We start from the raw sequence: 27,068 nt of genomic DNA, 5'->3' as shown, positions 1-27,068 counted from the left end.
TACAGTGTTTTGTACAGGACTATTAAATCAGGCTCAGTAATTGTGTCAAATTTCTAAAATCACTACTATTCTTCTGCAAATCTGGAGGACTTCTGTTGGTATTTTCTGTTTCATGTTTATTATATCTATGGTCATTTTCATGATTTTAAACTTACTTACTTCATAAGTGATAATCCAAAAGTACCCATTACTTTAAGTTCTTAGTGTTCTATATATGCAACTTGTTGCCTCCAATGCTTATGGCTAATTAATGAGTTTCTTTTTATATATTTAATTTCAGATTATACACTCATGTTTGATGAAATTTCATCAGTGGGCAACTTGAAGGACCTGAATTAGAGTGAATTCCCTAGAGAGATTTTATATTTGCTTCTGCTAGGTATCCTGAGAGTATTGTCAATCAAGAGCCATTTTTAAATATTAGTATTTATTTTTTTGCTAAGATCACATGAGTACATAAATCCAAGTCCAAATCCATGTGAAGACAGAACTAAAGTGACAAATTATCACAGATTTCCTTAAAATCCATCCAAAGGGGGGCGCCTGGGTGGCTCAGTCGGTTAAGAGTCCGACTTTGGCTCAGGTCGTGATCTCACGGTCCGTGAGTTTGAGCCCCGCGTCGGGCTCTGTGCTGACAGCTCAGAGCCTGGAGCCTGCTTCCGATTCTGTGTCTCCCTCTCTCTCTGCCCCCTCCCCTGCTGATGTTCTGTCTCTGTCTCAAAAATAAACAAAACATTAAAAAAAATTTTTTAAAAAAATCCATCCAAAGGAAAAGCCAAGACAGCCAAGTTTGCCTGTCATCTTACTGAGCCAGGAGCAGATGCTTTATGGAAGGATGTAAGCCCTTAAAAAACCTAAAACTTTGGAGGTTATAATTTGAACACCCCTTTTTATAAGAGCCCCAAGTCTTATCTAACCCCCTTCAGATAGCCATTATGGCTCAGGTCTTTTGATTGTTAAGATCTACAATGCTCCCCACAAACCCAGCAGAACAGCCTCTATTCAGAGATTTTTTTTTCCTCTTTTCATTTTCAAGAATGAAATTGACCCCTGTAAACCTCATGTATTTCTTCTGGGCTCAATTTTGCATTTAAAGAATGTAGATTATGTATCATCCAACATTTTCATGTATTTTGTATTAAAGCTATTTTAGGATATTTAATCCACCTGGCATTACTGAAAATATATCAAATATTACTTTCTTATATTGAATCTTCCTTTTTTTAATATTTTTCTTACCCAGAAGAATCTCTGAGGACACCTGACCCTTTGAACATGTGATCAGAACCAGTTGTTCTTGCAGAGAAATCACCTTCTGACTACAAATACACACCTTCATATGAGAGGCTAATCAAGCACAACCAATAACAAAAAAGAGCAGAAAGTGAATAATTTCTTTTATTTCTACTCATTATCCCGCTCTCTCTATTATATGAAAAATAAGACATTTTGCTATTTTAAACCAAAGGCAAATCTAAAAATCCTCTTGGCTTCCTCTGATCACCTAGAACTCAAACTCTTTTTCTATTAAGACTTCTTTTCATCAGACTCACTCTAGAGAAATTCTTTGTCTTTATGTACATTGCTATACCACTGTCCTGCTTCTTCCTACTATCTCTAGTGCTCCATTTAGAAATTGAAAAAAAAAATACATTACCATCATTTTATTTTATTTTTTTATTTTTTTTTTTTTTACATTACCATCATTTTAAAGTGTGGTACCTTTTCCTTTGACAGGAAACAGTTGTAATTTAATGGCAGGATGTCCCATGGGCATAGCAACAACATGATGTAGCTTGACGACTACTTCCCCCACACCACCTGGGATGTGCTGTGGATATAGTCAGTGTCCAATAATAACTTGTTCAATAATTTATTAAATAATTATTCAACTGGCATAAATTCCCAAACACCTTCCATATGTCAAGTCTTCAGCTAACTAAAACACTATTTATCTTTCAGAAAAATGAAGTCAAGTGTTCACTAACACTGCACATTTGCAAGGTGGTGATAAACCAAATTTGTCATCTTAGTTTTTCCCTGGTGAGTTTCTAGATTGAGTTATCCTTTGGCTTGGCAATTTTATACATTCTATAAACCTCTGTACTTTGTTCTTGAATTATTGATGACTCCATTTGGGGGAAATGTTCATGTGCTTTTAACCTTTTACAAATACAATAAACAAGCCCGCCCTTAGTTTTAGGACCTTTCAAATAACAACGAAAAAAGAATAAAGGAACTCTCTAAAAGTCTACTTTTATTTGAAGAAAAATTACTGAGAATGTCTTCTATTTCCACAATATGTTGAAATATTCTCTTTCCCACTGATCTGAATATATTTTTCAACATTATCAGAAGCCTCTAATAGCCAGTTTTAGCTATCTGAAAACAGGTAGCAGGTTTTTCATCATTAAAAGGAAAGTGAATGGCCCTTTCACTTGTTCAGGGATTAGTGTCCACCAGTCTCACATTCCAAAATCAGGAAATCAGCCAAAGAAACTACTGGGTGGCCAAGATAGATGTTACCATGTTCATGTGAGACGTACAGAATACTGATGAGAGAGATGGGAACAAGAAGGAAAGGAGAGATTGCTGAAGGCCAGCATACAGACAGAAGTAGAAAGGACAGCTGGGACTTTGACAGTGAAGAAGGACATAGAAAATTCTGGAAGTGAACACCTCAAACACACAGCAGTCTGAAAAACTTCAGCTCAAGTCATGATCTCATGGCTTGTGGGTTCGAGCCCCATTCTTTCCCCCCCTGCCCCGCCCTCCCCATGCACCTGCTCTCTCTCTCTGTCTCAAAAATAAATAAACAGGGGCGCCTAGGTGGCTTGGTCGGTTAAGCATCTGACTTCGGCTCAGGTCATGATCTCACGGTCCATGAGATCTAGCCCTGCGTCGGGCTCTATGCTGACCACTCAGAGCCTGGAGCCTGTTTCAGATTCTGTGTCTCCCTCTCTCTCTGGCCCTCCCCTGTTCATGCTCTGTCTCTCTCTGTCTCAAAAATAAATAAACATTAAAAAAAATTTTTTTTTAAATAAACATTAAAAATGTGTAATTGGGGCAAATGAATTGATATATCTAGAAAGAAATAGAGAACATCAACCTATTATGCAGTAATGGATAATTACAATGATATCTGTGGTCAACCAAAAGGTATTGACTATTTGAGAACAGGAGAGAAATTCAAACTATTCAGTTTAACAGATTATATTTAATTAATTTTGGAAACATTTTAATCAAATTTTGTTAATTTCTAATAATCCTCCAAATTTGTTTTACTGCATATAGGGATAGCCCTCCTATGTTCTAAATAAATTAACCTGTCACATCTTGATCTTGACAAATAAATGAATAACTGTTCCACAGTTACAGATTAACTCATTTCAGTCAAGATTGCATTTTTCAAGTGCCATGAGTATAAGAAAGATCTCTGGTGTTAAAAACATCTAACCTCAAAAGCTGAAAACAGAGAAACATTATTGAAATATATAGCAGTAAAATTCCTCTACTTCCAAATAATGAAGAAAAGTTCAGTATGGTATGAACTTTTCAACTGTCCAATATTTCTAAAGAAATTCAGCTTCATTCTTTTTTTTAATGTTTATTTATTTTTTGAGAGGGAGACAGAGTGTGAGCAGGGGAGGGGCAGAGAGAGAGGGAGACACAGAATTCGATGCAGGCTCCAGGCTCCGAGCTGTCAGCACAGAGCCCGATGTGGGGCTCGAACCCACAAGCTGTGAGACCATGACCTCACGCTTCACTGACTGAACCACCCAGGAGCCCCACAGCTTCATTCTTTTAAACAATTTATAAGAACTGATATATAAAAGGGTACAAATAAATATCGTAATGCCTCAAAAATGCATTTTAACAATACCTATTATATAATAAATTTTAATAATAATAAACCATTTTAACATAAACTATTCACTGTTTGATATAGGACTTTAAGTCATCCTTAAAGAATGACCTATTTCTTGAGCTCCATTTTTATTCTGAATTTGTTTTTCTTTCCAAGATTTTATTTAAATTCAAATTAGTTAACATACAGTATAATATTGGTTTCAGGACTAGGATTTAGTGATTCATCATTTACATGTATCACCCAGTGCTCATCACAAGTGCCCTCCTTAATATCCATCACACATTTGGTCCATTACCCACCCACCCCCCCCCCGCCCCTTCCCCTCTAGCAACCCTTAGTTTGTTCTCTACAATTAAGAGTTTCTTATGGATTCTTCTTCTTTAAAAGGGACAAGAGAGGGGCGCCTGGGTGGCGCAGTCGGTTAAGCGTCCGACTTCAGCCGGGTCACGATCTCGCGGTCCGTGAGTTCGAGCCCCGCGTCAGGCTCTGGGCTGATGGCTCGGAGCCTGGAGCCTGTTTCCGATTCTGTGTCTCCCTCTCTCTCTGCCCCTCCCCCATTCATGCTCTGTCTCTCTCTGTCCCAAAAATAAATAAAAATAAAAAATAAAAAAAAATAAAAGGGACAAGAGAAAAAGGACTTTTAAAGTTATACTTGTAAAGAATACATATAATATTTTCTAAGCATCATATATACGAAGTTAGCAGGATCATGGTAAAGAGCCTAGAATCCAACTCTACTTCAGATGTGTTAGAGCTACTTCAAATTTGATGAACTTTTTCATTGTTGCCTACATCACAGAAGGTTCTCCTTTTTAAATAGTTCTTCATTTGGGGTAATTTCCATCCATTCTCATATTTGGGCTATTCTCAAGTTCAAGTTTCAGAAACACAATTCAAACCTGCCTAATGAAGAAAAGTAATGTGCTGATTCACATAACTGGGGAGTCAGATCTAGAACTGGTCTCAGCCAAACCTAGAGTCAGAGGTCAAATAACCAAATGGCCTCTCTGTCTCCATCCATAAGATAAACAGGAGGCAAAATATGGCCACAAACAATCCCAGTTACAAACCCCACAATCAAAAAAAGAAAACTTCTGTTACCTCTTCCTACTTCAGTGGTATGTGTGTAGGGGAGGGGATGATGTATCTATAAAAGGGAACTCAAACTGACCCAGCTTTGACCAGCCCTGGCTATAAGTCCATTCCTTTGGTTGTAAAGACAAGACAGTTTTATTGACCACTTCATTAAAACAATGAGGGAACAGGAATGGGGATAGGGCATTAATGATACCAAAGAGGGGAAAGTCCATTATACACTAAAATATATACATCAAGTACATGGTTTCTCTTATAAAAGTGACTTGTATATCTCCACTTCCTACTACCAATAGACCTCTAAATAAAGAACTCTGTGAAGATTATGGACATTTTAAAATAAGTCTTAGTTGTCTGTAATACTTGCATAAGTGAAAATAGCATGATGCTCCCCATTTGAGGAGACAAGTTCAACCTTTCACCCACAGGACCCTTAAATCCTCAACTTAAAAGGGGTTCAGAAAAGTAGCAAAGGTGTCCAACACCATGGTCTATAGAAAAAAGATCACCTGCTTTAATTCCCAGCTGTGTTAGGGACTGAGGATCACTGTCCAAATATGACAAACTTATTACCAAGAAATAAACTTGAAAAGTATACAAGATACCCAGTCTCTACTTTTCTACAGTTTTATATATGACACCCAGAAATCCCCAAGGCTATTTCCAATTAAAATGGTGGCAGTATCCATCTGCCTTAAGATCCCTGCTGACTCCACAATTTTAATGGGAGAAAAGGGATTAGAGATTTGGAAGGAAGTCATCTGAGAGTGCTGGGAAATGAAGAATTGGGGATGAATTGTCAGTTTTCAGAAAGGTGTTTTCAGGTGCAAGTTATAAACATGCATGCAAAAGAAAGGAAAAAGTGTCATTTTAAGTGGAAATTCTCATGGAGAAAATGGCAGCCAAAGCAAAAAAAATAAGCTCAAGTGGCTTGTGAGAGACCACCAGGTGGTGACAGGAACTAGTGACTCTCGCTGTGTAAGCTTGCATCCATGCCCTAGTGAAGCAGGTAACCACAATAACCGGAATGCACAGTTATCTTCACATCCTTGTTCATTAATTTTAATGTCTGGATCTCCTGCAGATCCATGTCTGTTTTCCACAGATTTTGATCATGTAATTTCATTTCTTCCTATGTTTAGTCATTTGTGACTGCGAGCCTGAAACTTCATATAAAAGACCATGGAGCCAAGTCTCTGGATGGGTGCCTCGCAGGCAGTTATGAGGCATAATCCATCTGATAATCGAGATGCTTCAGAGCAAGGCTTCAGGGTCTGTGAAACCTGTTCCTGACATTAAAAAGGGTCACTCTGACTCTGAGGGTATGGTCCCTCACCAATACCAAGTGGAAGACTTGGGTGTATACTAGGCCCTTCCTTCTTGGTAGTCCCTGGACTCTAGTTTCTGACCCTAGAGACCCCAAGACCGACAAAAAGGTTTTCTCAGTTTCTAAGAGTCTCACAAACCCCATGAAAATGGGCAAATGCTTTGAAAGGAAAAGCGGCACCAAATGTCTGCTCTCAGCCCCTTGAGTCCTCGCTGACTGGGTAGCCCTCTGAGACTTTCTGACAGATATTTCCCTTTAATTTTGTCTATATTTTCTGGGTAGTCTCTCTGAGAGAGTAGGTTTATAACAAGCTAGCTTATAATGTTAATATCCCCAGAATTAGTGAACTGAGCAATAAAAATATTAGTTTCTATTTGTGCAATACCAATCTGGCAAGTCCCTCATCACCTCTTACCCAGCATTTTCACTCAGAAATGAGTGCTACAAACATATCCACACGTACACACAAAGATACATACACACATGTATATGTGAGTACACCGACCATGCCCACACAACACTAATGTGTGCTAATTTTATCTTTGAAGTATCTTACTGATATGTAATACATAAATATGTGTATATGATGTGTTTGTGTATCATAACCCTTTATGGTAAACAATATGTATGTGTCACTGAATGCGTATTTGTGTTTTTCCCATGCCTTGAGTTCTCAGTCAGTGAGAACTGGTGAGCCATATTCTACAGAGGATCCCAGCCAAAATCCTAAGCGTCGCAGCCAAGAGTACTCTATCATTTTACCCAGTGTCGAGTATATTCCACAACAAGTGTTGTTTACTCAGCTGTGGCCTCTTTTCCTGCCATTTACTTTGTGTTCTGGCAAACAGTATCAACACTACTGGATATCAAAAGTATGCAAGTGATAACGCTGGACCTCCTTCAAAGAGAAAGAAGGAAATGCAACAGGCTGGGTGTGAAAAGGGCAAGGCTTATCATGACTCGAGTGGCCTTCTGGAAATGAAAAAACAGCTGCAGAAGGTAAAGACTAACAGATCATTTGGGATTTGTGAAAGTCCTCTGACAGAAGGAGGGACATCATAAAAATCACTGCAGCCTGGGACAGCTGACCAAATATGTTACGGAATGTATCTGGAAGAAAGCAGGACAGCAGACAAGTTATGATTTCAGAGGATGTTCAAAGAAAGGAATAAGGATTGCTAAAATATGAAACAAGAATACATCTCCACAGAGAGTAGGCTTCAAAGCCTCTTCAGGGCTCTGTAGCGTGGAGTTGGCTGCTGCTTCTATTGAACTCATGCTTCTCTGTATCCCAATTCCTCGCAGAAACTGTGTACACAGGTGTCTACTCTAGCAGGGGATGGCTTCAATAAAAACGGTAATCCTTAAAAAGAACCACGAGCACTTAAAATGTCTATATTAGCAAATATCAAGACATATTTTAAGTAAAAAAATAATTTGGCAGAATAGATATGGTATGATCTCATATTCTTTTAAAATCCTAGAACTATATATAGGTGTATTTATCTCTTCCTCTTTGCCTATATGATATGAAAAAGTTCTAGCATATGTGCTAAATTTTAACAATGGTTACATCTAGAGAAGGAAGTGAATGGAGGTAAGGTAAAAAGTTAAAATACTATATTTTTACTTTATTTGTAAGTATTGTTTGAATATGTTTGACAAATTTGTATTTAAATATAGAAATGCATAGAATAAAAAGGTATCATCTCTATTGTGACTGATGCATACCATATGGAACTATTTAATATTAATGTACATTTCACTTTAATAATCTATCATGATCCTAATCTTAGAATAAAACTCAACAATTTTATAATAACAATTTGTATCATTATATTTGCTTCCATGGAATTGACAACATATGGCAAAGGGCCTACTTTTCAGAATATTAAGGATACATTATTGTTCTGCTTGGACTTCAGCTCTTATCACTGGAAACCTGCTTTTTGGTCTGAATTTCTGAAGAACCAGAGAATCCTTAGAGAGAGAAAGAGACAGACCAAAAAATGGAAAAATAAAATCTATGCTCTACTGAAGAGAACGTTTTTTGTTTGGTTAAATAATCTACAGGATTTTGTGCTAGAAAAGTAAAAAATACATTATTAATATATTACAGAATTATCCTGCCCTGTGTCATATTAGCCAGTGAAAAAAATCTTTCTCTGTTTGTGTCTAAAAAACCACTTTCTCCAAACGTGAGTTTAGATAAACATGTTATATTTGTTTCTCTTTTTTCTGGTCACAGTGTGGGAATGTGGGCAAATGCAATTTCTCTTCAGTCTCAAAAACAGAAAAGAAGAAAAGTGGTTTCTAAAATGCAGTATGTGCACAGTGGTAATAACCAAATGTCAACAGCTAGAAAAGTATATTGTCTCTTTAAATCAGCAACATTACAAAAGAAAGTTCACTTATTTCTTTGAAGTCATAAGGAAACTGATGGCAACATGAGATATTTCCTCAACCAAAACAAAATAAAAATTAGATATTAAAAACCTGAATATCAAAAGTTATTATTTCATTTCATGCATTACAATTTACTCTCCCAGACTTAATGATGGGCTCCCTATTTGCTGAGTGAATGTTTAACTAGAAATATTCAGAGCCTTGAGATTTCTCATTAATCATGATCATCATTTCATGCCCCTCAACCCTATCCTCCAAAATAACTGTTCAGTGGTTAAAAATCCTTATCAAAATACCAACAACAGTTTTCAAAGAGCTGGAAAAATCTTAAAATTTGTATAGAACCACAAATGACCCCAAATCGCCAAAGCAATCTTTAAAAAAAAAAAAAAAGCAAATCTGGAGGCATCACAATTCTGGACTTCAAGTTACATTATAAAGCTATAGTAATCAGAACAGTGTGGTACTGGCACAAAAATAGACACATAGATCATGGAATAGCATAGAAAATACAGGGAAAAAAAACACAATTATATGGTCAATTTATCTGTGACAAATCAGGAAAGAATATCCGATGGAAAAAAGTGTCTTCAACAAATGGTGCTGGGAAAACTGGACAGCAACATGCAAAAGAATGAAACTGGACCACTTCCTTACACCATACACAGAAATAAATTCAAAATGGATTAAAAATCTGAAACTATAAAAATCCTAGAAGAGAACAGAGGCAATAACTTCTTTGACATTGGCCATAGCAACTTCTTTCTAGATTTATCTCCTGAGATACGGGAAACAAAAGCAAAAATAAACTATTGAAACTATATCAAAATAAAAAGCTTCTACAAAGTGAAGGAAACAATCAACAAAACTAAAAGGCAACCTATGGAATGGGAGAAAATATTTGTAAATGACATATCCAGTAAAGAGTTAGTGTGCAAATATATAAATAACTTCTAAAACTCAACAACAAAAAGTCCAAGAAATCCAATTTAAAAAATGGACAGATGAACAAATATTTCTCCAAAGAAGACATACACATGGCCAACAGATACATGAAAAGATGCCCATCATCACTTATTACCAGAGAAACACAACTCAAAACTACAATGATATATCACCTCACACTTGTCAGAATAGCTAAAATTAATAACAAAGGAAAGAACAGTTGTTGGTGAGGATGTAGAGAAAAAGGAATCCTTGTGCACTGTTGGTGGGAAAGCAAACTGTTCCACTGTGTAAAACAGAATGGCGTATCCTCAAAAACTTAAAAATAGAAGTACCCTAAGACCTAGAAGTTGCACTACTGGGTATTTACCCAAATGAAAAAACACTAATTCAAAGGGATACGTGCACCCCTATGTTTATAGCAGCATTACTGACAATAGCCAAGATATGGAAGCAACCCAAGTGTCCATCAATTGATGAATGGATAAAAATGATGCCATTAAAAAAGAAAAAAATATATATATATAATGGAATATTATGCAGCCATTAAAAAGAATGAAATCTTGCCATTTGCAATGAAATGGATTCCAAAAAAATGTTAAGCAAAAGCATCAACTAATAATCTGCTAAAATCAAACACAAATTGTATATATACATATATACAAAATATAAATTTATACTTATATATGTGCTATACATTTTAAATAAAGTTACTAACAAATAATGTAAATTATAAGGATTTACTATTTTCAACAAAAAGTGTTAGCAATAATTTTTTTAAATAACAAAGTTGGTGGAGAAGTAGTATGACTGCCACTCTAATATACTCTGACAATATTATAAGTTTTCATAGGCTTTTTGGAAAATAGTGAATCAGTTGTGTTAAACTTTGAAATTTTCTGAGCTTTGAACCATAAAGTCACCTTTTAAAAACTTATTCTAAAATACAAAGAAAAGAACAACGTAAGTGCCAAATTTCATTTCTTAATAATTTATAAAAATAAAAAAACTTATATATTTATTATCAGGGAAATGTCTAATAAAACAAAAAACACACATAGTATATTATAAACTTTTATATGATAGTGTCACAAAATTTTAATAAAGTGGGAAAATGCTCACTATGTTTTCCTGTGAAGAAAGCAAGATACATATCTATTATATAACTATTTATTATATATATAGTGTTATTACCCAAATAGAATTTTCTGTACTACATCTCTTCACTAAACTGTAAGTCATTGGAGGATAGCGTGCTTGTAGACACAGACACATACACATTATTCAGTCTTTCTCAAATGTGTAGCACATTGTCCATGATCAGGACATGTTTTTTAATCACTTAAATAAAGCAGGCCAACAAGTATATATACATACTTAAAGGATTAAATGAAATTTATCAAAGGGTTAACAATTGCATGACATGGATGTTTTCCCTCTTTCCGGATTTTTACAATAAGCATTCATTTTATAAAATATTAAAGAAACAATTACTAACTGAAAAGATATTTCCTAGCCAACTGTAAAAATTAGAGAAATTTGGGGCACCTAGGTGGCTCAGTCAGTCGCGTCCGACTCTTGATTTCAGCTCAGGTCATGATCTCACAGTTTTGTGAGTTTGAGCCCCATGTCAGGCTCTGTGCTGGCAGCAGGGAGCCTGCTTGGGATTCTCTGGCTCTCCCTCTCTCTCTGCCCCTCCCTCACTCACGCTGTCTCTTTCTCTCTCAAAATAATTCAATGAACTTAAACAAAAAACTAATTCTTTAAAAAAAATTAGAGAAATTTGAGCAGACTGCTTTCTCTTGAATGTGAATAAACCTGACATTGCTGATGCAGTTCTAATTGATTTTTTTTTAAGTGTCTGGGCAGTGTGTAAAAGGCAGGCTACATATTCTCATTGTGTTTGGGCAGCACCAAAAGACAGAAGATGAGTATATTCAGTCACAATTCCTTGTTTTAGGGCCAAAAGAAAGCTGTTGAATAACAACAGACCCACAAAGGGAAGCAAACTAACAAACACTGGGTAGAACAGATAATCCTCAGGTTGAATCCAAGGCTCCCTGACTAACATGACTGTTGCTCATTCACAAAGAGGAACTTGAGTGTTAGTTGGGATAATTTGGTGTGTCAGAAAAGAATTAAGTCAGGAGGCAAGTTTTCATGCCACTCTGCTACAATCTGTGATTTTTGCAAAGAACTCAGTTTGTAGCCTTGGTTCCCTCTCCCCCACCCTACCCCCTCAAAACAGCTTAAACAGAGCCCAAATCTCTTGAAATATCTTCCAGCTACCTTATAGATTTGTTACAACACGTGAGTTCCTTAATAAGCCTGTTAGGCTGAAATATTCACATCCAAAATACAGCAGCTGCTCAAAATGCATTGTTTTTAAAAGCCTTCCAATGAGGTAACATGATGCCTTCACAAGCCAATGCATATTTTATGGATGGTACTGTGTATTGTTTTTGTACTAATATTAATTTAATGAGCACTTCTGTTTGTTACAGATTGGCTAATACATTTTTTATTTCCTATAGTTTGGGTCAAGCCCTTAAGTAATTGGCCTCTAGACAATTTCACATTCAAGGCACAGTTCTTTAATGGAGATCTAAATAAAGTGTGGTATTAAACAGTCTGCTTATGAAAGAAAACTTCTAATCTGATATCTGCGTCAGATGATGTACCCTGGAGGGTTGCCATCTGGTTCATGTATTTTTAATAATTTCAAGATTAGGTCGCTATAGTTCATATCTACAGCGTTCTTTTTTATTTAGTTGTGAGTTAAAATGAGTCACTGTAAAACTGGAAGAAGCAACTTCCTATGATTGAAAGGGATGTGGGGTAAAATCCCCAATCTACTTGTAATGTCTTTAAAAGCAGTATTTACATTTCAAATCTGAGCTTCATTGGAAATCAACAGAAAGTGATAAACCTTTCTTTTAAGAATTTACTTGTGAAATTTTACAATGTTGGGGCAGTTTTGATTGAAAACATTAGTTGAAAAATACTTAAAATTTATTTTAATATTTATTTTTAAAAATAAGGAAAAGTTGACAGGCCCCAAGTAATATTGCTGCTCCTCCTAAGAAACTATATGAAGGAATATCAAAGCTTCTTAGTGAGGCACACTGGATACTGCTGTATCTCTTTTTAGATCACTGGACCAGTATTGCACTAAAGGACAATGAAAAGTCATCCCAACTGACTTAGAGAATTAAGGCTGCTGACAAAATAATTCACTCCCAGAGAGAAAACTATACCAGGGAAAATACAGAGAGTATCTTTTTGTCATCTTTTCATTTGTTTTCTGGATAGAAATAGCAATTTTTTTTGTTTACATTTTAAATTTCCTCCTCTCCCCAGAATATCTCCTCTTAATTCTTTATAATTGGTAGTAACAAATCATATTTTGTGCTTGTGCAGTTGGAATTTGGAAATTTTCTGACACAATATGTTCACTGAAATTGTTAGGTATATTATAATTTGACATATTACCAATTTAAAAATTAAAAATTGTATTTAAAAATCCTACATATTACTTTTTACTATATTTTAGTGTTCTTATTGAAGACATACATTTTCATTTCTACACTAAAGAACACAGAATGAAGTTAAAGGAGAAATGTGAAAACATTTCTACATCCATCCCTCAGAGAAAATCACTTAACAGTGATTAATGTTAATATATTATCTTCCATTTATATATATGTTATATATATAATTAAAATAATATGCTTTTGATAGACTCTACTGTAGAGCAATTTTGTTCAGTTAACATTAACTATCCTTTAATGTCATTTCAAATGACCATGTTATATGGTATCCCATTGACACAATTTATTTAACTCTCTGTTGCTGCATATTTATGATGCTTTCAGTATTTCACTCTTACTAATATTTTAACAGAAATATTTATTCAACTTTCTGAATGGATGCTTAATATAAATTTTAAAAGGGGAAAACAATGGGCCCAACAGACCCTTGTTACATATTACTAAATTATTTTCCATACAGATTCTACTAATTTACACTGACTCGCAATATAAATCTCACCCCTATCTCATCAGCATTAAGCATACTATTTTCTTTAAGTAGGCTCCACCCCCAGCAAGGAGCCCAAAGCAGGGCTCGAACTCACAACCCTGAGATCAAGACCTGAGCTGAGATCAAGAGTCAGACACTCAATCAAGTGAGCCACCCAGGAACTCCAGCATTAATCAAACTATTATCTTTTAAAATGTACGTTAGTTTGGTGCTTGAAAAATTATTTTATGAATTGGTATTACCACTGAGCTTCAACATATTCCCACATGTCTGTCCAAGTATATTTATTCTTCTATAAGTTTTTTGTTCATGCCCTTTTCTTAGTCTTTAGAAAATTTGCTTTCTTGTGTTTGTCTTTTCTTTACCTAAGGGTATTCACCTTTTTCTGTACTGCTTAAAGGTGGAAAAAAATAAAAACAATACCAATTCTTTACAATTCTATAAAGAATACAAAGGAAGGGTATGGAGAGGCTTCATACTGTCCCTTGATTTAAAACTTGGCCAATTCTGTGTGTTCAAAGCTTATGCTCTATTTAACAGAGAGAGCAGGAAAAGGAAGCTAGAAGGAATTCAGAAGTAAAAATTATATATTTAAGATGTTTTTTATAACATTCTTTTATTTTACAGATAAAGTCAGGCACATAAAAGCTGGTTAGTGGCAAGACCAAGACTAAAGACTGAAACTCAGGCCATTGGACCTCTGCTTACTATTAACCCACATTTGGAAAGACAGAATCTTCTAGATCCCTTTGGCACTGTGCCTCAGGCCTCTCCCAGTCAACAGCCAGAGAACATTGTTCATTTGGGATAGAGAGGAAAAGGATGTTGACTCCATGGAGTGGAGAACACTGCCAAACTGCTATTTTTTCCTCTCTTCTTTCTTTGGGTGTAAGACTTCATTGACATGAAAAGTATAAATAATATCCTGAGAGATTCTGGTTGATTTTGTCTTGGGGCTTAAGATTTGGCCAACTTACTGCTAACTGCATCAGGAGGCAGCGTGACGAAAACAGATTTGAATGGAATCCTGTCGAAAGTGGCGATGATACAAAGCTTATTAAAAAGATTTTGGCAAGGAGCACCTGGGTGGCTCAGTTGGTTGAGCTTCAGCAGTTCATGAGTTTGAGCCCTGCATCCGGCTCACTGCTTTCAGTGCTGAAGCTGTCAGCTCTGAGCCGACTTGGGATCCTCTGTCCCCCGCCTCTCTCTTCCCCTCCCCAACTTGGGCTCTCACTAAAATAATAAAAATAAAAATTGGTAAAATCTTAATGAACTTTCAATTCTAAAGTGCTGATATTTAAAAGGAGTACTTAATAGCAGAAAGATAAATTATATAGGGCACCTGGGTGGCTCAGTCGGTTAAGCATCATTATCTCACTGCTTGTGGGTTCGAGACCTGCCTTGGGCTCTGTGCTGACAGCTCAGAGCCTGGAGCCTGCTTCGAATTCTGTGCCTCCTTTCCCTCTGCCCCTCCCCTACTCACACTCTCTCTTTCTCTCAAAAATAAAATAAACATTTTAAATTTTGAAAAAAAAAAGATAAATTACAATAACTGAATCAAGGGCACAATCAGAAAATGCCTGCTCTGGAAACTCATCCAGTTCTCGACTATTCCTGTTTTGGATAAATCCAATTGTGGTTCCCAAATCCACTGGTGTTCTTAATGAGTTTGTGTTTCTTCTTGCACAAAGATAGCTACTAGGTTCTGTTATGCGTTTCAATTCAAATCATTTGGACCACTATGTGTAGAAGAATTCTGAGCCAACAGTGGAAAACATCAGAGCTACAGTGATCATTAGGCCATGTCTGCCATCTGTCCAGGAGAGAAGAGCCATAGCTACACATTTGTCATATCTCTGTGCCATGCGTCAATAATCAGCAAAAGGTGTGATGGAAATGGTGTTGGTGGGCACAGAAAGAGTAGAACTACCCATTTCCCTGCACTGTGGGTGGAGTACACTTAATTACACACCTCATCCTCCATCCTGTTCAGGGACACCTTACAGAAAAATAAAAGTCATCTTGGAGCTTCCTGCCCATGAATGTAGGACTTATTTTTAAATCTCCTTTAGAAGAAGTACAATTTCTAATTTAACTTCTCAGTTGTCTCCTTTATAGATTTATACTGAAACTATCCTCCAACATTTTGTACAAATGATACAGAAAAGGCTTTTCTCTCCAGTTCAGTGAGTTGAACTGACAGGAACAATCAGCATAGATATAATTACAGCAGTTAATTCATGCCACTTACCAGAAGCACTAATAGTTTATAGTTATAAACTGTTGACTATTACTATCTGTTCAATGAAACAAAAATAAAACTGCAAAATAAGAGTTACATCTCTCAAGAAAAGTAACTTGTAAATGAAATATAAATATAACCCTGAAATAACTTCCACATTTATCAAGAAAAAGTAATTTATACTTTTTAAAATATGCAATTTACTAATAGCTCCTATAATCACAGTAATTCTCACATGAGCAGAGAGCACATGCTCATAACTTTGTAGCTGGCAGTTCATTGAACCAATCTTTTTTGTTGTTGCTGCAATTTACATCCTGATTTTAACACTCATATATTCTAAAAAGAAATGAGTGAATAAATTGAGTTTTATTCTTTAAAGTGTCTTCATATTCAACTCATGTATCCCTTTTGAAGTAAAATCCATCCATATATTACTATTTCCAGCACACATACTAAAATTTTCAAGGCATGTGTCAGACCCCTGGAAGAAAAGAATTCACCATGGTGCCCATAAAAATGGCTCCTGAATCCATTCAAACAGACCTCTTTGAGTTTCAAATATACATTTCCAACCTTCTGGTAGACCCTACAACAATGCCTAAGGTCTCCATTTTTATTCAAGTATCACCAACCACAGTTAGCCAGAAAAGGTCTGTTTTTCATTCTTCCCTTCCCCATTTATCCCACATGTGGTAAGTCATCAAGTCCTTTTCCATAATATTATTATACCCTTTATTCCTCTCGTTCCTATGAAGAATCACAACACTAACCACCAAATCAGGAGACTGAATCCAGTCACCAGCCCCAGCCTACACCCCGTAGAGTACAAAATGCAGACAACAAGTAATAGTATATAAAACCCTGCTAGGCTGCCCTTAGCATCTCAGTTTCAAGACTCCAAGTCCAAGTTGTCTCATGAAGGAGCTCTCATCATCCACTGTCATATCTGGTGAGCCTGCTAAGCTCAGAGGTCAGGGGTGGGAGCAGCTGGTAGAGATCGCAGGGTTACTGTCCTTCCTTTTCTTTCATTTATACACAGTGATGAGAAATTTTAAATGGCAAGGCATTTCCTCAACACCAGTGGTGCCTCTTTGGGAAAACCTGAAAACTTGTGAGTACATACTTTCCTCCCACCACCAACCTCCATCCTTAACACAGTGTTGGAAAGACAGTGCTCAACAGAAGGTTTCAAGAGGGAGCCCCACACACACACCATTTTTAGTCCTAAGTGAAAAATGCTATTGGTCACACCTTGCATCCAGATATTGTGAAATACATCCACATAATCCCATAAAATGAACCAAGGCTCCTTGGAATGAAAGGGAAATAGCAGTTTCATGGACTGAGACAGTAAATATACAAGATGAGCCTGGAGCATCTTATGGTGACAGAGAGTAAGAAAGTGCCCTCCCCCCAAATAATAATAATCACAATGATGGAGATGTGTCAGAGGAACACAGGCAGGCATCAGACATGCAGAGACAAGAGGCGACCAGATGCAAAGATTCATGAGACCACATCTGATGTGCAGATCTATGAAATGATGTGGGCATACAACTTCCAGTGAGCTAACCTGATGACTGCTTTCCTGGAATAAGACGGGTACACACATCTGCTGCAGGAACCGTCCTGAAAGTTGTTGGGACACCACCGCTGCTAAGTCAGTTTTAACTACAAAAGGCACAGAGAAGAATCAGAGGCTTTCATTCTACATTGACCTAAGCTTTTGACTTGGAGTGAAAGCTCAGAGTAATAGTAGAGGTGGATTGGGTTCTTGTTTGTTCTGTTAAAAAAATGATCTGCTTAGGACTGACTTTGTGTACAACAGTCTCAGTAACAGCTGATGTGGGAATGTAGGTACAATACATACAGAGGTGATTTATAAACCCCCATTTCCCGAACCTTAATCTGGCCCTTCCGGCCTTCTATACCATACATGAATCTGACCCCAGCAGTAAACTATTTCTACATTATACAAGATTCCCTGAGAAACCCAAAGCAAATATGTACCCATATGTGCATGCTCTGTCTTGAATAAACAACAGGTCTAATAGTAACAAGAATAATTGTATTAGGTTTCTAAAAATTTCATGAGGAAATGAGTCTCTGGTTCTTAACTAGATGTGTTTGCATCTTCCAATGATGTTTCAGTTCTTGTATCATTTTTTGACAAGATTATGATTTTTTTTTACATTTACAAAGGTAGGGCACAATTCAGACTGTAGAGAGTGATATTCAGGGGCACCCTGAATATTTCATGTCATTGAACCAAAGAAAAGACATAACCTCAAACCAAATATATATTTTGCATGCAGGCAAAATTTGGCCCTGCCTGATCTCCTAATACCTTGTTGGAGTCCATTTATTGATACATTGTCTACGGCTGGTTTCACACTACCACTGCAAAGCTGAGCAGTCCCAACAGAGATAGCATGGTCCACAGCCAAACATATTTACTACGACCTGGTCCTTTACAGAAAAAATTTTCCATCCTCTGATGCAGAGAACAAGATGCAAGTATGTTACTATCGAGAAGATTCAAAGTGTTGTTCTGTGATTGTTTTCCTTTTCATTCCTGATTTTTTTCATAATCAATATTAAAACAATATTCTACCATGTCTCAGTTAAGCTATTAGTAAAGCAAGAGCACGGTCATTTCTCTAAATTGGGACCAGAAAGTTGAAGGATAAGTGGAGTCCCTGGAGGCTATAATGGAGACAGCAAATAATCCCAAGGTGATGGTGAAAGCCTCAGAGGGCAGCTCCACCATGAGATTCTCCTCCAGTGCCAACCTCCACAGTCAGTGTTTATTTTTTCTTATTTTTTTCCAAACAACAAAGATGTATTTATTTATTTATTTCCTTTGTTTTTCACTTTATTAATTAGTTGTGATGGGGTAAAATTAACATATAATAAAATTCACTAATTTTATGTGTACAGCCTTAAATGTGCATGGTGTCAAGACCACCACCATCGTAATATCAAACATTTCCATCACCCCAAAAAGTTCACTCATATTCGTTTGTCATCAATCCCTTCCTCCACTTCCTGGCCTTGGTGGCCAGTGATGTGCTTTCTGTCATTAAACCTTCACCTTTTCTAATTTTTCATATAAAGGGACTCGTAAAATATAGAGCTTTTTAAAATAAGAATTGAGTATGTTTAAGTTGTACAACATGATGAGCATACACACATACACAGTGAAATGATGACTGCAAAGTGAAATGAGCCAGACACAGAAATCTCACTTCTATGTGGAATCTAAAAAAGTTGAATACAGAGAAGCAGAGAGTAGAACCATGGTTACCAGAGAAAGGAAAGGCAGAGGAAATGGGGAGATGTTGGTCAAAGTTGCAGTTACACAGGATGAGTTAAGTGTACAGATTAAATATACAGCGTGATGACTATAGTTAATAATACTTATTAAATATTGAAAATTTGCTAAGACAGTAGATTCCAGATGTTCTCATAACACACAAAAAAATAGTAACAAAGTCAGCAGATGGCATGTTAATCAGCTTGACTGTATTTCACTATGTAAAAGGTAGTGTTTCTTTAGTCTTCCTGCATTTTTATGTTATTATTTACAGTATATTTGTAACCTACTTATAAAAAATTAAGTTTACAATAATCAAACACATAAAATCGAGTTGTTTTGACAGAAGACTGTAGGGGGCACCTGGTGGCTCAGTTGGTTGAACTTCAGACTCGATTCTAGCTCAGGTCACGATCCCAAGTCATGGAATCAAGCCCCACTGCTTGAGATTCTCTCTATCTCTCCCTCTGCCCTTCCCCTGCTCTCTCACATACTTTATCTCACTCTCTTTTTTCCTCTCTCTCTCAAAATCAAAAAAATTAGAACGTTAAAAATAAATAAAATAAGACTGTAGAGGAGATCTAAAATCACACGATATCCTTTCACTAAGAATCATATTCCCAGTTGACCACATGTTCAGAACAAGCTCTATCTTCAAACCGCTGTTGCTAAGACTATGTTAACATAATCAGGACACAGTCTGCCAGACGGTAATAGTATTTACAATCTTAGATTCTGTTCTAAAACATGAATGGCCTTCCTGTGTGTTCAGTAGGGTTAGCTCTCATTTGTGTTCCTTATTCACTCACTCGTTCATTCAACAAACATTCACTGATCCTTCCCTGTTCAGAGCACATCTACAGCACAAGGCAAGCTCTTTCTGAAATTTTTCCCAGGGCATGTGGTGGGCTCTGATGCAAGTGCAGAAGTTTTCCAAGTATACACAAGATAAAACTATTTACAAAGTGCTGGTTTTGTCAATCTTGAAGAGCTCCGAGAAAATCCCCCATGTTCTCTGCCATTTAAAAATGAGCTTAGAAAGTAGAGCAACCATGAGCAATCAAAAAAAAAAAAAAAAGGAAAATAGTAGATACTTGACATAGAAAGCTGCTTCCATTTTTGAGAGGGATATTAGAGACAAGAAAAAGGCCTCAGTGAGGAATGCAGAAGAAGTAGGCATTGGCTAAAGGGACAAAAAATATTAGACAAGTTAATGAGAAAATAGTAATGTATCTACTCACTGTGCTTGTGGAAGCATTATACAGACAGTATGAGCTTTTGCTGTATCTCCTAGAAAAGAGGGAGAAATAAATCAGTAAACAAAGACTCTGCCAGCCAAGTATCACCATTCCTTCAACACCTATGAATAAGAGCATCATCATTGCTGTTCTAAAGTGAATTGGCCCCCAACTGATCATTTTCTCCAGAGCCTTGCTTATTCATCCTGGGAATAGCTTTGACTCAGGTGCCCTAACCTGGAGGTGGGTAGTCTGCAGGGTGGCTGAGACCCTCTGGGGCAAACAAGATGATGTTGTTTCTCGAAATGTTCAGTTAACATTTAATAATTCTAAAATGAAATATTTATATTTCACTTTTTAAATCCTGGTGAAATTGAACATGAAAGTCCTTTGCTATGGAAGCAGAACGCATTTGGATGTGCTACGCTAAGGTCCTCAACTACATTCAGCTTTGTAGGGAAAAAGAATCATGAAGTTAGTGAGAGTAAGACGTGGTGTGTTAGCCTGAGTCCCCAAGGTAATCAAAAGAGACAAAGAAAATTGTGACCAGAGTGAATGCTTTTATAAGGAAAGAAAGAGGAATGAATGGCCCTGAAATCATAAAAGCTGATTATTTGTTTAGATAAAAGAAAAGAACTCCAAGTAGATTAATTTTATTTCCTTATTGTTATAACCCATACTTAGCTTTCTATTCAAAGCTTCCAAGTCTATACTTGATCTATAGAATCAAATACATTTAAAGTTAAGTGGTTAGCTTGAATGTAAAATTAGTCACCATGTAATTACTGAAAAGACACGTTCATAACTACAAAAGAAACTACAAAACTCTCTAAAACTCCTTCCATGTTGAGAAAACGTTTATTTCTTCCAGGTTATCATTTTTTTCAAACTGCTCTCAGGGTTGCTAGATTTTTGTGGAGATTTTCATAAGCAAAGCAAGATTTCAAATGGCTTTGTGAAATTCTGTAATTTGCTACAGGATACATTTCTGATTTGTTCCTTTCTCTTTTTCTGCCTCCAAATTACATTTTCATTTAGCCTGTGTTGCTCTGCAGTTTACCCCCAAAGCAAGTGATGAGTGAACCATTTGTTTAGTAAATATTTATTGAATAGCTAGCCACCAACGTGGGGCCTGACAAATTGTGCTCAATTAAAAAAAACACTGAATGCAACTTGAATATGTGTCTATTCTGAGGGCACCTTGTAGCCTTTTGGGGATTCGAAGTATACAAAATTCAGGTTCTGACTTTGGGTCTAGAAAATAGAAAACATCATGAAAGTGGTATAGAAAATTATCACGTAAATTCAGAGAAGGCAAAACACTTTGGCTGGACATCAGAGAAGCACTCTGATAAAGGAGGCCTTTGAGCTCCAGCTAAAGAGATGTTTAGAATTTAGGTCCGTGGAGACACTGGCTAAGGCCATGAGGGGCTGAGGGGACATGGAAAAGCACAGAGCTGTGAAATGTGTATAGACAGCTCAGTTTCCAGCTGGAGACTAAGAACTACACACTGAGACTGAAGGAAGGAATAACATAAAGGCAGAAGAGAAAACTATCAACTCAGTACTCAGCTAAGCATGTCTCTGCCCTGCAACTAGACGGTGTTGAGCACCTACCAGATCCAAGAACTGGTTATGCACAGACAAGTGAAACAAAATTTCTGCCCTTGAGCTTCTCACAGTTCAGTGGTGGAGATCTACACATAATTGAATGGTTTCAGTGTAAGTACTATAATAACAGCAGGCACAGCGATGGAGCAGCTGACTCTGGAGAGGAAAGTCAAGGAAGGCTTCCTGGGAAGACAGAAAGGAAATTCAACCTTGAAGGATAAAAAAGCAGCTATCGGGACAGGAAGGAGGCATGGGTCAGGGAGGCCCTTTGGAGTCAGGCAAGGAGCCACACGTGCAGGCTGTGAAGTGAGGTTTTTTACCATTACATTTCAACACACTCCTCCAACATGATTATTAATTACAGACCCACTTAAATTTTACTTTATTAGCACTAACTTTGGGAATAGAATATTAAATTTTCATTCACTCAGCAAATATTTATTGAGCCAAGCTTTTCCCCCAAGTGTTCTCCACTCTTCTAATTCCTACCCTTTGGCTTTTCTCATGTAGTTTTCTCTGCCTGGCATGTCAGTTTTCACCGTCTTTACTCACCAAACCTCTATTCACCCACAAAGGCCATCTATCCAAAGACCATCATTTTAATGAAGCCTGTGCTAATATCTCAAATTCCTCCCACCTCTTTTAAGTACTCAACACACTTTCTTTGTACTACCTTATTACACCTACCCTACTTGTCTTATGGAATTATGTTTATACCATAATTTTTATAAGAACAAATACTGTGTTTTGTTACTCTTTTAATCCTATACAAGACTAGAACAATGCTTTGCAGCACTAACTTTTGCTGAAATTAGCTGGCAAGACTGTCCCAAGAATAAATCACATACATGGGTGGGTCAGTATTGCCCCATTTCCAGACACACACACACACACACACACGTATATACAGATCCTTACGTAAATGTCTACTGACTTCTGTAAAACCATATCTATCTTCAGCAAAATTTCCTGTAGTATTTGTATTACTGTTCTCCAAGTTATTTATCTGTAAAATAGAGAATGCTAGAGAAATGAAACCTTGGAAACCATGTTAGAAGGCGGGGGGGGGGGGTGGGTAGGCAATGCTACACAATTCCAACTGCATGACATTATAGAAAACAAAAAAATATAGTGGAAAAAAAGTAGTTCAGAGGTTCCATGGTTTGTGCATAGAATGTGAACTTTGAAAAGGAAAAAGAGATTACTTTTAGGGATGATGAATGTGTTCTAAATCTTGACTTTGGTGGTAATTGCATTCATGTATTTATCAAAACTCATGTACTCTATTCTTAAAATGTGTGTATTTTACAACCTACATACACTTATGCCTCAATAAAGCTATTTTTAAAATACATATTATACTAAAAAAAACTTCAGCTTTCAGCCAGGTCCCCTGAAAACCAAATATTTTTGTATGTTATATAGATTTTAACAAATTAAGAAATTATAACTTTGATGAGGAAAGATTATATCAGATAACAATTATGCAGAAACAATCCACAGACTCACAAATAAAATAGTAAATATTTAATTGAAGCTAGAACTCTTCCATTATATTTTACAATTTTGCTGAAAATCCATATTCTTAAGATGGGACAAAAACTTCAGCCATGACTTAAGGGAGATAATGGAAAGAGGCGAGAATCACTGCAGCAACCCCTTTGGGGAATTAGGTACAAGATAAAAAGAGTGGGGCTGGGAATATTTATATATCAAGAAACTTTCAGCTCCTAAAGAAATAATGGGAACAGAAGAAACAAGGAAAGAAAGGCTAGTGGTCAGGAAACCAGAAAATTTGATCACTGGAATTTAAATTACCCTGAAGTTGACGTCATTTCTGCAGTCCTAAATTCGTGGTGAAAGAACAGACATTTGAGGGAGGGTATAGGCAGCACAGTTAAACAGTGGGGCAGTGATAAAACTGACACACAGGAAATGACTTCAGGATATTAGAAATGCAAATACGCAAGGGAAGGAAGCTCTGGTGCTCCAAGCCATAAAGGTCAGATATTACTCAGGAATATTCTAATATTAGTCTCCAGTTAAAATTCTATTTTCAAATCTCATTACCAAGGAACTCCACAGTACATCCATTTTCTGTTGTCTAGAATTTCATTATCATGAATGTTCTATTCCCAGTCAAGAGATACTGGAAAGAAAAGTCATCTCTAGTTCAACCAGGAGTTGCTGTGAATTAAGAAGCAGAAAAAAAAATCTTCATAATCATCTACTCAGTTTTAAGGGTACCATTAAGTATGCAACTCACCCTTTCTTAATCACAAAGTCTTTTGTGTGTGTTGGAAGACTGGATAGGTTTCCCTGAGCAAGCAACTGAGACAGGCCTAGAGTTTAAAGTCAATTGTTTACTAGTATTTCTGCTAAGAAGTCCTGCTTTCTTGTCCCTCCTTGCCCACTCCCCCATTTCATTCAGTAACCTTCTCTAGAAGTCTCTAAAATACCAAAATGCAACACTGTCAAGACCCAGCTCTTTTCTTCATTTGAAGTTTAATTTCTCACTTGTCATATTTACTTCTGTTAACCAACTTCCACTAGGTCTAAGACTGAATCAAAGAGAAGGGAGGGAGGGGCACCTGGGTGGCTCAGTTGGTTAATCATCCCATTCTTGATTTGGGCTCAGATCATGACCTCTCGATTGAGAGATTGAGCTCTATGTTAGGCCCTACACTGCTGAGCGTGGAGCCTGCTTGGGATTCTCTCTCTTCCTCAAAATAAATAAGCATTTAAAAAAAGATAAAGAAGAGAAATGTTGGCTATGGTAGAATAAGCCTTGCACTTGGAACCATACACTTGGTTGAAGTTCCACAGACTTCTGAACAAATTGATATAAATATACATCCCACACATATTCACAGCACCCTGTACATGCATTAAGTATAATTCCACTTACTATAATGTAATTATCTCTTTATTTGTCCTCCCACTCCCCAAGACTGTAAGTTCTCTTAAGGTAGTGATTGTCTCTTCCTACCCAGAAGAATGTCTGGCATGACTGTGAAATAGACAAGTCATTTCACTTCTCTGAGTTTCATTTTCCCATGTACAAATTATAACAAAAAAAAAAGTAGCTTCTTTTGGGATGGTCAGTTTTAAGTGATATATACAAATATAATTTAAAAAAATCATAAAGTAGAAAGCTATATGGCATCTCTTTATTACTTACATTAATCCAACAATTAAAAACAACTTACTCTATCGCAGAATAGCTCATTACAGTGATTACCGCTGTAATGAAATCATGTACAAGAAAATAATTTCACGCTTTTATTGATAGTCTGTGTATCTAAGCAATAGGTAAGTAGATAAATACAGAAAAAATATAGATTTTGGATGATGCTTTCAAATTTGGAATAACAGAAATTGTCTGGCAGTAAGATACAAAAGAGGAAGTTGGCATTTATTTGTAGTCCCATGCTTCTGAAACCTGGGAATAAAAGCCAAATACTAAATACACACTTCCCAAAATACTATCAGGCCTTTTTTTTACATGTCCCCCAAAACACTATCAGGCTTTCTTTTCTAAAGACACATGGTGAAGTATCAAATATCTTACAGAGTGTTGCATATAAATACAGCCATCATTTCATTCATTCATTCTTCCTTACAGTACATCCACTCAACCAATAACAAAGAATATCCATCCATCCGATAAATAATGCATTCTACAAATATGTTTTGAGCATCCACCAGGTGCCAAGTTGCCAGTGGAAAAAAAATGACAGGTGAGACATAATCTGTGCTTAAGGCACTTGCAAGTAGTAGGGGGAAAAGAAATTCATGAATTTGTGTGCACAGGAGCCATGCTATTTATTTTAGTATTTAGTATTCTGCAATGTACCTTGCTGTAGAGAATTTTTAATATTTATTATAATGCCTTATTTGCAAGTGCAGAACTTTTCTCTGACCAGATCATAAAAATATTCTTAATGTAGACCTTCAGCGTTACATAAAAAGTTGTTTTCTTCGACAAATAGTTCCATCAAAAAGTATACATCTGGAGGTACCTGGGTGGCTCAGTCGGTCAAGCATCCAACACTTGATTTCAGCTCAGGTCATGATCTCACCATTTGTGGGATTGAGCCTCGCATCAGGCTCTGAACTGACAGTGCAGAGCCTGATTGGGATTCTCTCTCCACACCCCTTCCTCTGCCCCTCCCAGCTCTCTCTTTCTCTCTGCCTCTCTCTCTCAAAATAAATAAACTCTAAAAATAAAAAAGAAAAGTAAATGTCTGAAAGAGGTTTTTATCTGTTCCTTAAGTCATTAGCCAATTATATGAAAAACAGTGGATATATTTTGTAAATGATTCAAGGATGAAAATATGTACATATTTTATTGCCAGATATAAAGTATTTCAGAGTTATTAAGGGATGCTAGACAGGAAGAACAAGTGTTTCTAGTGAGTTATGGTAAATTACCATGACTTGTTCGACTTTGTAGAACCACAGCTAGCATACTGCAGACACAGAATATTGAATGAATGAATGAATGAATGCATGAATGAATGAGGAATGCTGGAATGGTGGCAGCCAAGATTTATAAGGGGAACTAAATGAAATGGAAAAGATATTAATATCAGTCTCATTAGTCATCTTTTCTCTTGGGGCCCACTGCTTCTCATCTCATCTATAAAAGTATAGCAATATGAAAAATATTGGACTCGAGCTCACATCCAAACTACTCCAACTGTGTAAGTAATATAACCCTTTGAGATTTCATTTATAAAATGAGGATAAAAATATGTAATGTGTGAAAACATCTATCACAGTTATGACACACAATTACTGTTCTATACATTTTCATTGATATTTTAGAAACAATTTGGGGGGCGTACAAAATTATGCTACTGTACTAAAGCAATAATGTGATAACACTCAATGTGAAGTCACTCATCCTGTGGTTGTTTTATATAATTAATATTTCCAGACATGTAGTTGTAGAAGAGAATGTCCTCTGC

The 27,068-nt window shown here is 36.5% G+C and overlaps 1 long non-coding RNA gene across 1 annotated transcript in view; it reads right to left on the bottom strand.

The window, feature by feature from the left end:
• Nucleotides 1-27,068, bottom strand: part of LOC122236612 — a 227,966-nt gene that overhangs the window by 99,867 nt on the left and 101,031 nt on the right. Inside the window, exon 2 of the long non-coding RNA XR_006214702.1 lies at nt 20,488-20,536. This is a non-coding gene — a long non-coding RNA (uncharacterized LOC122236612). The remainder of the gene's footprint in view (nt 1-20,487; nt 20,537-27,068) is intronic.

This window comes from Panthera tigris, chromosome A1, assembly GCF_018350195.1.
Source record: "Panthera tigris isolate Pti1 chromosome A1, P.tigris_Pti1_mat1.1, whole genome shotgun sequence".
NCBI lineage: Eukaryota > Metazoa > Chordata > Mammalia > Carnivora > Felidae > Panthera > Panthera tigris.
This window is presented reverse-complemented; position numbering and strand designations above follow the sequence as displayed.